Here is a 12,496-nt window from a genome sequence, read left to right on the forward strand (position 1 = left end):
GCCCCCCTCCAGGTGCCGCCCCAAGCACCAGCTTGGGTGCTTGGTGCCTGGAGCCGGCCCTGCTGCTGGGACAGTAACCAGTTGCACAACATGCTGCTTGCTGCTCCAAGGGTCCTCCTCAGACCACAGGGCCCAGATCATACGAATCTGAGACTCCCACCTGAATCCATCTCCCACACATTGGCCACAAAACCAGACTGCTGAGGCTAGGAGGTCAGATGTGCTAGCAGTGGGAAGGGGAGAAAAGGAATGAGGGGGTGCATGCACTCACATGTACACTGCTATCACAATTAACAGCAATAGCAGGCACCCAGCTTTGCCTTCCCTGCGACCTGGCTATTCTGCCAGTGTTATCTGGGCCAGCTTGTTGCCTGCAGGGAATTCTGATAAGATCTACTGCTGTTATTTTGTTTAAAAAGGGTTGTTCTGTAATTTAGCTGCCTGAATGATGGAGAACCCAGGCTCATTATGACAGCCTGGCATCCAGAGCAGGTGGGACACATGGGAGCAAAGCAAGAAGTGGAGGGGAGAGGGGCAAGGATGGATAAGACCCAGAATTAATGTATTGACACTTTGTTGTTAGCAGCACCTAGGGTTGGTTTTTTAAAGCATTGGTTTCAGAGTCATTTCCATCATCCCTCCTCCCCCCAGCATTTCTGTAGCACTACTCAACTTAGAGGGCAGACCTGGTTTTCTCCAAGCAAGAGATATTAGCAAGCTACTTCATTATCATGGACATTTCTAAGGCAACTACTTCAAGTGGCAGCCACAAAGCGAACATCAGCTCTTTTCATGAGCTGTTGCCAAACTGGCATGTGTGTTTATTAATGCAGTTCCTTTGGTCTGCCAAGAAGGCACAGTGATTATTGCAAACTATCCAGGGAAAGCCACAGGGAGAAATGGAGTCTCCTTGAATCTAATTTCAGAGCAGTCACCATGTCCCTCTGAGTTTTACTCCCTCCTTTGTGAGACTGAGAGGAATAAACTAGATTCAAGAGATGTACAATATATTCTGATCCAGAATTGTTTACAACTAAAAACTATCCATACACTGTTGTGTGCACTAGGTCCTGTTCACTGGAAAGCTGAGGGAGACCAAACGTACCTCTGGGTACAAGGACTTGTTTACATGCTGTTATTAGCTTCAGACCGGACAGGGTCAGCCTTTGCCATACTACGATCCCTCCCCAGTAACTCGGCCCTCCCTGCCCTTTAGCAATATGGGAAGAGCAGAATGGCTGCAAACCCCTAACACCAGTTCACACCCCACGGTCAAGAGCCCCTGCTCTAGACAGGGGAACAGTTGCTTTGTTCAAGTATTTTCTAACCAAGACCTGAACTCCAGTCGCAGAAGTATGCTCTAGCACCATCTAGTTAACTCCCCTTGTTACAGGACTCACACCTCTTACACTGGCAGATGCCTATGGACTCCAGTTAATCAGCAAGAACTCCCCACAGCAGGATAACTCACGGTCTTGACTAAGCCACTAACAACTCATGCATTGGATTTATCCAGACTCCCTGCATGAACAGGGACAGGGAACAATGAGGAGGGACAGTAGAGTTGGTAATTCCACAGCTTCCTAATTCCTTGGAGAAGCTTCCCACTTTGTACCATCCCTCTCAGGGGCCCAGCTCTCCTGTCATTAGTGCATGAGAGCTGCCTGCCTTTACCATTAGTTCCACTCCTGTTCAGCCAAATGTACCTCAGTAGGAATCTCTCTCCCTCCCAACACATTATGGAGAATTCACTCTGGGGCTAGCTTAAGATGGTTCAGGCATCCATTCTTTGGAGACACCTTTGGACCACTCTTGTTTTATCAGCACCTGTAATAAGTAATTATGTCAGCATTTAGATTTCCCATTGACCAGGAATATTCAAGGTCATGATCAGTTGGTTGTAGTTTCAAGTGACTTTCTGCTTGTGAAAGCTGCCAACATGACACCCTTGGAGATTGGAGTCCTTTCCAGAAAGAGTGCAGCACAGACAACAGTAGTGCAAGCTCTTTCCATACAGCCCTATCAATATTCTTCAGGGATGAGGTGAGTACGCCTCTAAGGAGGAGAGGCTAGGGCATTCTCCATGGTCCATTAGACCTTAGCCTTTGTACAAAGATTAACAGGACTACAGTAATTGGTTCTGTGATGGTGGTTTATGAATGTGGGCTCTTGTGCACTAGATACTGGAACGAGCCCCACAGATCCATGTCACAAAAGCCACTGCAAAGCTGTCAGATAGTAACATTTTTTGGTTCCTTACTAAACTGGGCAAAATTCAGACCAACAAACTGGAGGTGAATGGTTGTAGATCCCATTCTATTCTGGCTAGTTTTAGGTGCACTATACAAATTGCACAGCAAGACTCTGGCTATTTTACTGCTCCTGCTCAGGAGAGGAAAACAGACTTGCCCAGGAGAGCAACAGGTTCTCTTTCCTGACTAGATATTCATAGAATCATAGGACTGGAAGGGACCTCGAGAGGTCATCTAGTCCAGTCCCCTACACTTATGGCAGGACTAAGTATTATCTAGACCATTCCTGGCAGATGTTCATCCAACCTGCTCTTAAAAATCTCCAATGATGGAAATTCCACAACCTCCCTAGGCAATTTATTCCAGTGCTTAACCACCCTGACAGTTAGGAATTTTTTCCTAATGTCCAACCTAAACCTCCCTTGCTGCAATTTAAGCTCATTGCTTCTTGTCCTATCCGCACAGGTTAAGAACAAATTTTCTCTCTCCTCCTTGTAACAACCTTTTATGTACCTGAAAACAGTTATGTCCCCTCTCAGTCTTCTCTTTTCCAGACTAAACAAACCCAATTTTTTCAATCTTAGAATCATAGAATATTAGTGTTGGAAGAGACCTCAGGAGGTCATCTAGTGTAGGGACGCATAGCTCCCGAATCGTCAGCCCACGGGTGCGGCACACTGTTCCCATGGCTACGAGGCCGGAGCGGCCTTTACCCCAGCGTCTGTGTTTGGGAAATTTATTGGCTGACCTGATCACCACCCTTGCTGCTTGCTTTCACGTGCACAAGATATGGGTTTGTTATCTCATGTTGTTGTACACTGTGTGCTCCTCCTATGCGCAAGAATTTAACCACTTAGAAGTGTTGTAAACAGGGAAGTAAGAAGAATAAAAACCCCAGTGAAAAGTTCCTGGGAGGCTTTTTGGCTACCACGACCTGGCGTTCTGTCTCCTTTCCTTTCTCGTCGCCACAATCTAGTCCAATCCACTGCTCAAAGCAGGACCAACACCAACTAAAAATCATCCCAGCCAGGGCTTTGTCAAGCCGGGCCTTAAAAACCTCTAAGGCTGGAGGTTCTACCACCTCCCTAGGTAACCCATTCCAGTGCTAGGTATTTCCAGTCTGCACTTTAACAGCTAGGTATTTCCAGCAGCTAATAACCTAAGTATTTCAAGTCTGTACTTTAACAGCTCTGATCTGCCTTGTTTTCTGTTTAGCGTTTGTTTATATTGATCCCTCTGCATGCTTCCAGCTTTCCTTTACCAAACAAGCTACATATTTGTAAGGGCTGAGTTCTCCACATCGTTTTTGATGACAGAGCTGTGGCTGCTCGGGGCACAAAGGTTATGTAACATAACTGACTGAGTTACACATTTATTAAAGAGACCTTTACATTCCTCCACCATGACCCTTCCAGAGGTTCATTAACTTCTTAGCTTTTATCTTTTTGGAACAGAGAAAATCAATTTTTTAAAAAAGAAGGTAGCTTCCCTGACCTTCAGTTTTGAATTTGCTGGAGTTTCCATTAGAAATCTCCCCTCAGTTTGGTTTTGTGGTCCCACTGTTAGAGACAATGCCACTTATTCATGGAGGCTGGGGAAGCATCACTGACTAGTGATTGCATTTACTGTTAAATGTAGGACACTTTGTCTGATGTTAAGCGATGTTTGCATTCCAGTGTTCCGACTCCCCTTGACATCTGAATCTCATCACGGCCAATGACATACATTGTAAGCCAGAAATCAAATATGTTGCTGGAAAAAACAGGTTAGTATCATATAGAAATATACATGATATTCCCTGAAACGGCCGCTCAGCTCACTTCCTAACCACCATCACACAAAGAGCAAGGCTGACCCAGCTCTCGTTTCCAGAGTAGAACTCCATGCAGTTTACACTGAGTGGGTCTTTCAAATCCTACAAAGCAGAGGTCTTGTCTACTTTGCATGGATATTAAAGGTCCCATTGCCCTTTTTAACAGCAGAGTTTTGGCACAGTGTATTTGACCAAAATACCCCTCTCTTTCACCTACCTGGCTATGTTCCACAGAGTTGCATTTCAGTTGTAAATAGATAAGGCCTGATCATGCAATCAGGCATGTGCAGGAAAAACCCTGTACCCATGCAGAGCCATGTTAACAGGCTTTTATGTGGGAAGTAAGGATCCCTACCATGTACATCCATCTGCAGGGCTGGGAGCCATAAGGGCAAACAGAAGGGTGAAAAAACACTTTAAAAAAATGAAACATTACCATCAATTCTGAGTAACTACACACCTGGGAAAGCCTCCTACTAATGGAGGTGAGTGGACTGGTCATGCTTGGATAGAAATGCACCTCAGGATAGGAACTCAGTCTTTGGTAGCACTGGGCAACAGCACAAGTCCTGGTGTAACAGCTCCATTTACAATTATGCCTTTTGGGTTACTTGGTGCTCTGTCCCTATTTCAGAGGCTGCTGGACATAGTCTTTAAGGGGCATGGGGATTTCCTAGCAGCTTACCTGGATGATGTTTTCGTCTACAGTACTGACTGTAGATGAATGAGTACTGACTGATTGGAAAACATTAAGTACTGTATCTGGAGAAAGAAATCAAAAGGATCCAGCAAGCTGGGTAGACGGTGTTTCAGGGAAAGGTGCACTGGCTCAGGAAGAGATAAAATATCAGTCTGTCACACTGTCTAAAGTGGCTCACAACTGTGAGTGCCAATCTCAGGTCAGAGGGTTAGAAAACAGGACAGACACCCCAAACTGGTGGTATATTCTATTAGCAGATTTCACCAAGCCGGTAACAAAGGTGCACTCCTGGATCACTATACCGGTCTTACCACGGAGTCACAGACAGTCCCCTTAGGCACTCCAACCTATCCTGACACCCAGACAAACTGGCCTTAGTGATAATGGTCACATAAACTGAAAAATCACATAAGAACGGCCATACTGGATCAGACCAAAGGTCCATCTAGCCCAGTATCCTGTCTTCCGACAGTGGTCAATAACAAATCAGTCACTTACCCAGATCAATTGGTACTTTGTATCTCAGACCAAAGATAACGCTGGCAGCCAATTCTCTAGTAAATTAACTAAATATTTATTGGCTAAGAAAAAGAAATGAGAGGGTTAGAGGTTAAAGCAGGTAAAATACTTTACCAGGTGAGTCTAAGTTTGTAAGTCTATTATATCAACTGCTATCATTTAAACTCCCAGTTTCCCAAAAATCTTTTCAGGGAACCCAGCTGTTTCAGGGGATCTCCACTTTGCATTTGGTATCTTCCCTGTAAGAGTCCAAATAGAGATGAAAGAGCATTTCTTTGAATCAGTATTTATATCTTATTTCCACAGATAACACTCTTACACGTGTTTTTACTCACTATCTGGCTCCTTGCTTTGAAATTAGCATTTCCTGGTACAGCCATTAAGTCCTTCATTAATATTTCACAAGATTTCTTTGAGGAGTAATTTTAGGTACAGAATTATACATAAATGCAAATGTTTTTAATAGCAAACAACAATCCTTCATTAGTTTTCATGATGTTTATACATCAAATACCTTCTGATGTTCACTAACACACACTTTTATCTAATTACAGGATATACCTAGTGTAATTGTAATATGATAGCAAACAACAGGATATAGATAGGCGAAAACAATACAATTAACATCTCCTTTTATCTCAATTAACACGAGTGAATTAGTCTATGCATATTATTACACTTAACATTTCTTTGATATTCATACACAAGTGACTTGCCCTATGGCTTTGGCTTGAGCTGGCCTGTCAGTGCCACAATGTCCTAAACCAAATCTTGGTGAAACTATACATGAAAAACAGTTCAAGCTAGTCAAGAACATTTGCAAGTACAGACTCTATAGAACAGACATGAAGTCCTTTCTGGGTTTGGTAGCGTGGCCCTGGCAATTCTTTAGCACAGTTCTCCACTGTGCTAGCTTTTAGTCAAGTCATACTGTGGAGACAAAGAGCTAACAAAATGGAAACCATCCAACCCTAAAGAGAAGTCTGTGCAAACATTCTGTGTTACAGAGTCCTGATTTTCTCTGCAGAATTAGTTATTCAGGTAGCTGCTTTAGGAAAAGGCCTAGGAGCAGGTTTGTTACAAGAGAGAAATTGGTTATCAGAAGAACAGTTGGCTGGTTGAATGAAGATTATCTGAGCCATGCTGACTCACTCTCTGCTAAGGGAGAGCATCATAACAAACAATATCACTTTTCTGTCAGTCTTCAGTATGTCAGAGGAAGAAGAGACTTCTGGCTAAGGCACAATACTTGGAAGAAAGATAGGTTCCATTCCTGACTCTGCCACAGTATCTCTCTCTCTCTAGCCTTTGACAAGTTGTTAGGATTCCCTCCAAAATCTTTTCCACTTGGCTTACCCAGAACACCTCATCCAGTTCTGGGAGAATGCTCCATCCAGTTCTCTGGGATCCAAACACTCAGCTCGACTCCAGATCATCACTAAGGTTACTTTATTAGGCATGTAACAGCTCTATTCCCTTGCTGAGCAGGGTTAGGTACAGGGTGATGCCACAATTCCAAATTAGACCCCACACTACACAGTTTATATATGTTTTTCCTAGCTACTAACATCTATACTTTTTTAATCTAATTGGTTTGGACATCATATGGATCATGTAAGGACCAATCGCTTTGCACATCATGTAAGGACCAATAACTTATGTTTTTACCTTATCTACATTTCATGTGTATCAATTCACACAGTTCCCATTTATCTCAATTAGCCTGAAAATCTCCAGCACACAGCCTGTCACACCCTTATTTACAATCTTGCACTCAAATCAAGCTATATGCAAGTTTACTCATGCCCAGCAAGATCTATGTCTACACAAGTCAATCTCTCCGTGCTTCATTTGCACAGTCTGTACAATGGAGGATAGTACTTCCCTATTTCACAGAAGTTTGGCTAAAATAGTTTGGTTTTGAAGCACTAAGATCCTTAAACAGAAGGTGAGAAACATCTTGAGACTACAGAAAAAAGGTGTGTTATGTATTTTTAAGTGTTATGATCTTTACCTTGTATGCTTTTACACAAGTGTGAAAAATGTTGTTTGCTCAGTAAGAACCACTGATCTTAAAGTTAGGCCATCTAACATCACAGGTCAGAAAGAAAGCAAAATTCCTGCCAAAAGAAGTTGATTTCCTGAGACACAAGAGGTTATGGGCCAAAAGGCCCAGCGATCCAGCATATCCACTATGTCTGTCTGACTAAGGCTAGGTCTACACTGGTGGGGGGGGGAGGGGGGAAATCGATTTAAGATACGCAAATTCAGCTACGCGAATAACGTAGCTGAATTCGACGTATCTGAGCCGACTTACCCCGCTGTGAGGACGGCGGCAAATCGACCGCCGCGGCTCCCCCGTTGACTGCGCTTACTCCTACCTGCGCTGGTGGAGTATGCACGTTGATTCGGGGATCGATTGTCGCGTCCCGACGAGATGCGATAATTCGATCCCCGAGAGATCGATTTCTACCCGCCGATCCAGGCGGGTAGTGAAGACAAGCCCCAAGAGTGCCCTAGGGAGAATGACTACCTACTACTGACCTAGCTTAAAAATGCTACTATAGCTTTAAGCCTCCTAATTTCCCCCACCAGCACATGATTCTGAAGCAGCTTGGAGAATTTAAAAATAAAACCACACACCCCACACCTCTGACTTATTGTGTGTCCTGCAAATGTCTAAAGAAAATGTAATTCTTGTTCCTTGTGTTGGGATAAAGAGGTTTAATATTTAGCAAGCATATTCGTACAGAGGCAGGGCATGCTTTATAAATGTCACTGAAAAACCATGCATCACTGCACATTTTTAAGCCCCCAGATCCTACACAAACAAACTGATGCTGATGCACTCTCATCCATGTACAGTACTAGAAGTTACAGGTTTGTTTGTTTTTGAACTAGCAGCAAGACTGTGTTGCAAGGATCAGTTTTAAACCATGATGGTGTAGGTGGATCAAAATCCAGAGGATCAGAGTCTACAGTTAAAAATATGCTACAACTTCTAGGTAAATTCTGATTTTTCACCAACTTGACAGAGTCCATGTTATTTTCGGAAGGGTACAATGAGGGGAGAGGGAAACCAAGAAAAAACTCTCGTCTACAGTTTCAAACCTATGTGTTTAATGCCCAGGTGTGCAGTTGTTACAAATATGTCATCTCAATTCCCTCCAGTGACAATTTGGTCTCATTATTACACATGCAATTAAGATGAAAGGTTTCCAGCTTCCAGAGCACATAGGTAAAATCCTCCCCACCTTGCAGTTTGTTTACTGCCAGCATGACAGGCGATCACATCCCATAAAGCCAAATGCTCATCTCATTAGCACACGTGGAGAGAGTCACACACCTCTGATCTTAATTTAAACAAAAACAGAGCCTAAAGTGCCCGCAATGAATGGAAACCATCAGCAATGAGTTGCTTTATGATGAGATGGCACCAGGATTCAATCTTTGTGCAACAGGCACGGTGCTGCATGGTCAAATAGAACAATGCCATGTACTGGGCAAGTGCATCTTTCCACCATCCACTTCATAATAAAATAAACAACAATCAAACTTGAGTGCTTCAGCATGCTGTGCAATTGAAGCATTAGCTAACTGATCATCTAGGTACTTTATAGTTTTAGGAGACCCTTCTCTATAAGCATCTCCATGCCAGTGATGGCGTACCCTCTAACTAAAAAGACAGACATAGAAACAGAGCACCTGGTCACATGACACAGTCATAGTTCACACTTCTATGGCACTCTACAAACATTAAAAACATAAGAACCACCACACTGGGTCAGACCAGTGGTCCATCTAGCCCAGTATCCTGTCTACTGACAGTGGCCAATACCAGATGCTTCAAAGGGAATGAACAGAACAGGGCAATCGTCAAGTGACCCATCCCAGATGCAGGGAATGGATGGGTGGAACACCCAGAGAATGGGGTAGCAACCCTCACCATCTTAGCTAATAGCCATTGATGGACCTATCCTCCATGAACTTACCTAATTCTTTTTTGAATCCAGTTATAGTTTTTGCCTTCAGAACATCCAAGTTCCACAGGTTGACTGTGCACTGACAAATCTTAACAGCACCACCCTCTGTCCACCTCTATGAAGAAGGTAGCAGTCAGTATTGTTGCTCATATTTTATGGCTAGGACAAGCGAGACAGAGAGATGAAGTGATGGGTATGAAGCCACAGAGGCCGAATTAGCAAATAGCACCTCCTGCTCCCTCCACACTGCCCCCTCTGATTTCTGACCCCGCGCTGACACTGACTCGCTACCTGAATCTGGCTATGTCACGGCTCGCAGAGACCTGACTGACCCTCAGCTACCTACAACCAGGGCAGCAGGAGGGACCCCCACGTATAGCCACCAAACCGCACTCAGGAGACACCGGGGGCTACAGGGAGCGGAGCCAGAGGTCCCAGCCAGCGCGCAGGAATACCGCAGTTAGATGGCACACAGCCCGAGGCGCGGCCAGCAAGGCAGGCAGCTCCCTGGCCAGTGCCTGTGACTTGGAGACACCTCCCCATTACCCCAGCCGCGCCCCATTGGACCAGGGAAGCACACGCACCACGAGTCCGATCCCCGTGTCTACGTACGGCGAGTGGGAACGATCCAGGCCACGTTGAGCCGCTGCCAGCCCGGCTGGGCTCCACTAGCGAGGCCCCCGCCGGCCCCTCTCCGGTACCCAACTCGGCGTGGGGCTGCAGCAGTTTGAAAGCTCCTGCGCTCTTTGTTTGGCCGGGGGAGAGCCAGCAAAGGCTGCTGGGAAGGTCCCCGGAGAGGGTTGTACTGCGAGGGGAGGAGCGCAGCTTTAACGCTTTCAGGGACAGCGCCTCTCCAGGGCTCTTCCACCGTTCCCACGCCAGAAACGCGGGGCTCGTCAGACTGGCTCGGTCCCGAAGGCTCGCTAACCCAGCCGCTGGCCTGTCGCCAGTGCCACATGCAGCAGAGGGAGGTGCAAGAAGCCCTTCAGTGGGCAGCTCTGAGGCAATCTGCCTTCCCCCACCCCCATCCTGGTCGCTCATAGCGAGAGATGGGCGTAAAGCGCACCCACCCACCAGCACACCTTTCCTTCTGCAGCGCCTGGGGCTTGCTGTCTAATTTGGGTGTAAGTGCTGGGGCGCAGGGCAGGCAATGATACCTTTTCCTTACACAACACCTTCCACCACCTGATGATCTCAGAGCACAGCACTTCACAAGCACCAGCCAGTTCTGACAGCATGCTATTATTACCCCGTTTTGCAGATGGGGAAGCTGAGACCTTAAGCATCGTGCTCCAGGTCATAAAGTGAGTCAGTGACAGAGGACTAGAACCTTGGAGCCCTGACTACCAGTTTCCCCACCCCACTTTCTTCCAACCTCTAGACAACATTGCTTACCATTGGTTCTGCTAAAGACAGCATTCCCTCATCAGTGGACACAGGACCCTACACCATCAAGAACATAGCTACAAAAGTAAAATATATAATACACACACTAATTGATGCCACTGTGCCCATGGTATCTCCCATGGCACCCAATCTGATCATTAACAGAGTAGCTGCAGTTAGCTATAGATGTAGCAGTTAATTATTGCTAATTATTACTACTATTTTATTTATTATTACTATAGGACCATAGAAGTGCATGCCACTGCACAGAACAAATCAAAAGCCATTCCCCATCCTGAAGAGCTTACAATCTAGGGCCCCAATCCTAAAAAGCTTCACACTCTTAACTTTACAAAGGAATTCTCAAATGCTTAAAGTTAAGCATGACAAGCAAGTCTTTGCACAATCAGGGCCTCCTGTCAAGAGGAGAACATGAGGAGGAGCTGACAACATTGCAGGGGTGAGTGGTGGGGAAGCACAAGGGAAAGGATAAGATGAATATTCAGTCACATGGGAAGCTAAATGTGTCTATAGTGGACAGAGAAGTGGATTTGGACAAGGGGCTTAAAAGAAGAGAGTTAATAAAAGACCTGATCAGAATCACAGATGCCATAAGAAATGTTGCCCGAGGAAAGTAGGATCTGTGTACTATGACTTGCACCTGCAGACACCCATGCTACACAATGCAAAATTGTTCAAGGCCTCTCCACTGTCTTGTATTGTCATTTACGTCTATGCAAAGTGAGTGTACAACACTGCCAGTTCGGATTGGTAGTGTTTCATACTCACTTGGCATGTCCAAATGGCAGCACAAAGTGCAAAGCAGTGGAGAATCACACCTGCTATGTCCTTGGATGGGAAGGCAATGCTGCAGTGGAGAAAAGAGAAAGGATGCCAAACTCACCAGAGAGGCTGATCTTCTGATACTCTTGAGGCATAGCAAAAGATAACTTTGATGGGCCTATCCCTAGAAAAGGGGAGGGAATGTTTCATCTGGCGACACTAACGTTTTATGTAAAGATGTAATCTGTCTGACTGCATACATGATGCTCTAATAACACTGTGTAGTCTTGTTCATTTGGGGTTTCTGCAGACACATCGCTTTAGGTGGCAATCTCCTTAGTGCTCATAACATAAGCAGGGGCTTGCTGTGTCAGAAACTGGTCTGCAGACCTCCACAGACAATTCAGTTGATGCAGGAGGGGAAGTTGGTGAGTCAGGAAGTAGCACTATTGAGTACTGACCCCCAATAACATGGCACAGTGCTAAAATGTAAAATCAAAATGAGCTTGGGCAATGTTTCCATCATTCAGTTTCCCCATCAGTAAAATAGGTATGAGACTTACCTACCTTTGTAAAGTGCATCAACAAATATAGCTGAAAAGTTCTGTGCAAGTGGATAAAGTTGGTATCTCCAGCTGTATAGTGCCCCTACCACTATCCTGGAGCACAGGGTCAGTACTAACAGGGAAGGGGCCTCTTACTGAATGACTTGAGAAAGCCCATTTTGATTTTACAAGACAGTAATAGGTTCAGCTGAGCTGTGGCAAGGAATAGCTTGTCCACATATGCAGTGGTGCTAGAACAATTTTTATAGTAGGGATGCTCTTGGTGGGAACCATGTATTTGGGTTGTTATTACTACTTCAAGCCAGTGGGTGAGGCAGCACGCCCAGCACCTGTACTTCCAGCACCTATGCAAAGAAGGGAATAGTGGTGAGTGTCATACTCATGTAACCCTTCTGCCAGGTGGAGCCAGCAGCAACAAGGGCTGGGTTCAGTATCTAGGGGTTCCTTTTCAACAATACAACATAAAACCGGCTTGAGCCCCCACCCAGTGACCT

General features: G+C 45.2%; 1 protein-coding gene across 3 annotated transcripts in view; it reads right to left on the reverse strand.

Annotated features, from left to right (window-relative positions):
* LOC112120092 overlaps nt 1-10,020 on the reverse strand; it is a 17,399-nt gene extending 7,379 nt beyond the window's left edge. Inside the window, exon 1 of one of the 3 annotated variants that reach the window (XM_029910704.1) lies at nt 9,880-10,020. The gene's annotated coding sequence lies outside the window, so the exon portion shown is untranslated. Of the gene's footprint in view, nt 1-9,276; nt 9,303-9,851 lie in introns of those variants that run through there. The other 2 variants (XM_029910702.1, XM_029910703.1) reach the window with 2 other exon arrangements.
* Between the last annotated feature and the right edge of the window lie 2,476 nt (nt 10,021-12,496).

This window comes from Terrapene carolina, unplaced genomic scaffold (genome assembly GCF_002925995.2).
Source record: "Terrapene carolina triunguis isolate 2854851 unplaced genomic scaffold, T_m_triunguis-2.0 Scaffold67, whole genome shotgun sequence".
Taxonomy (NCBI): Eukaryota; Metazoa; Chordata; order Testudines; family Emydidae; genus Terrapene; species Terrapene triunguis.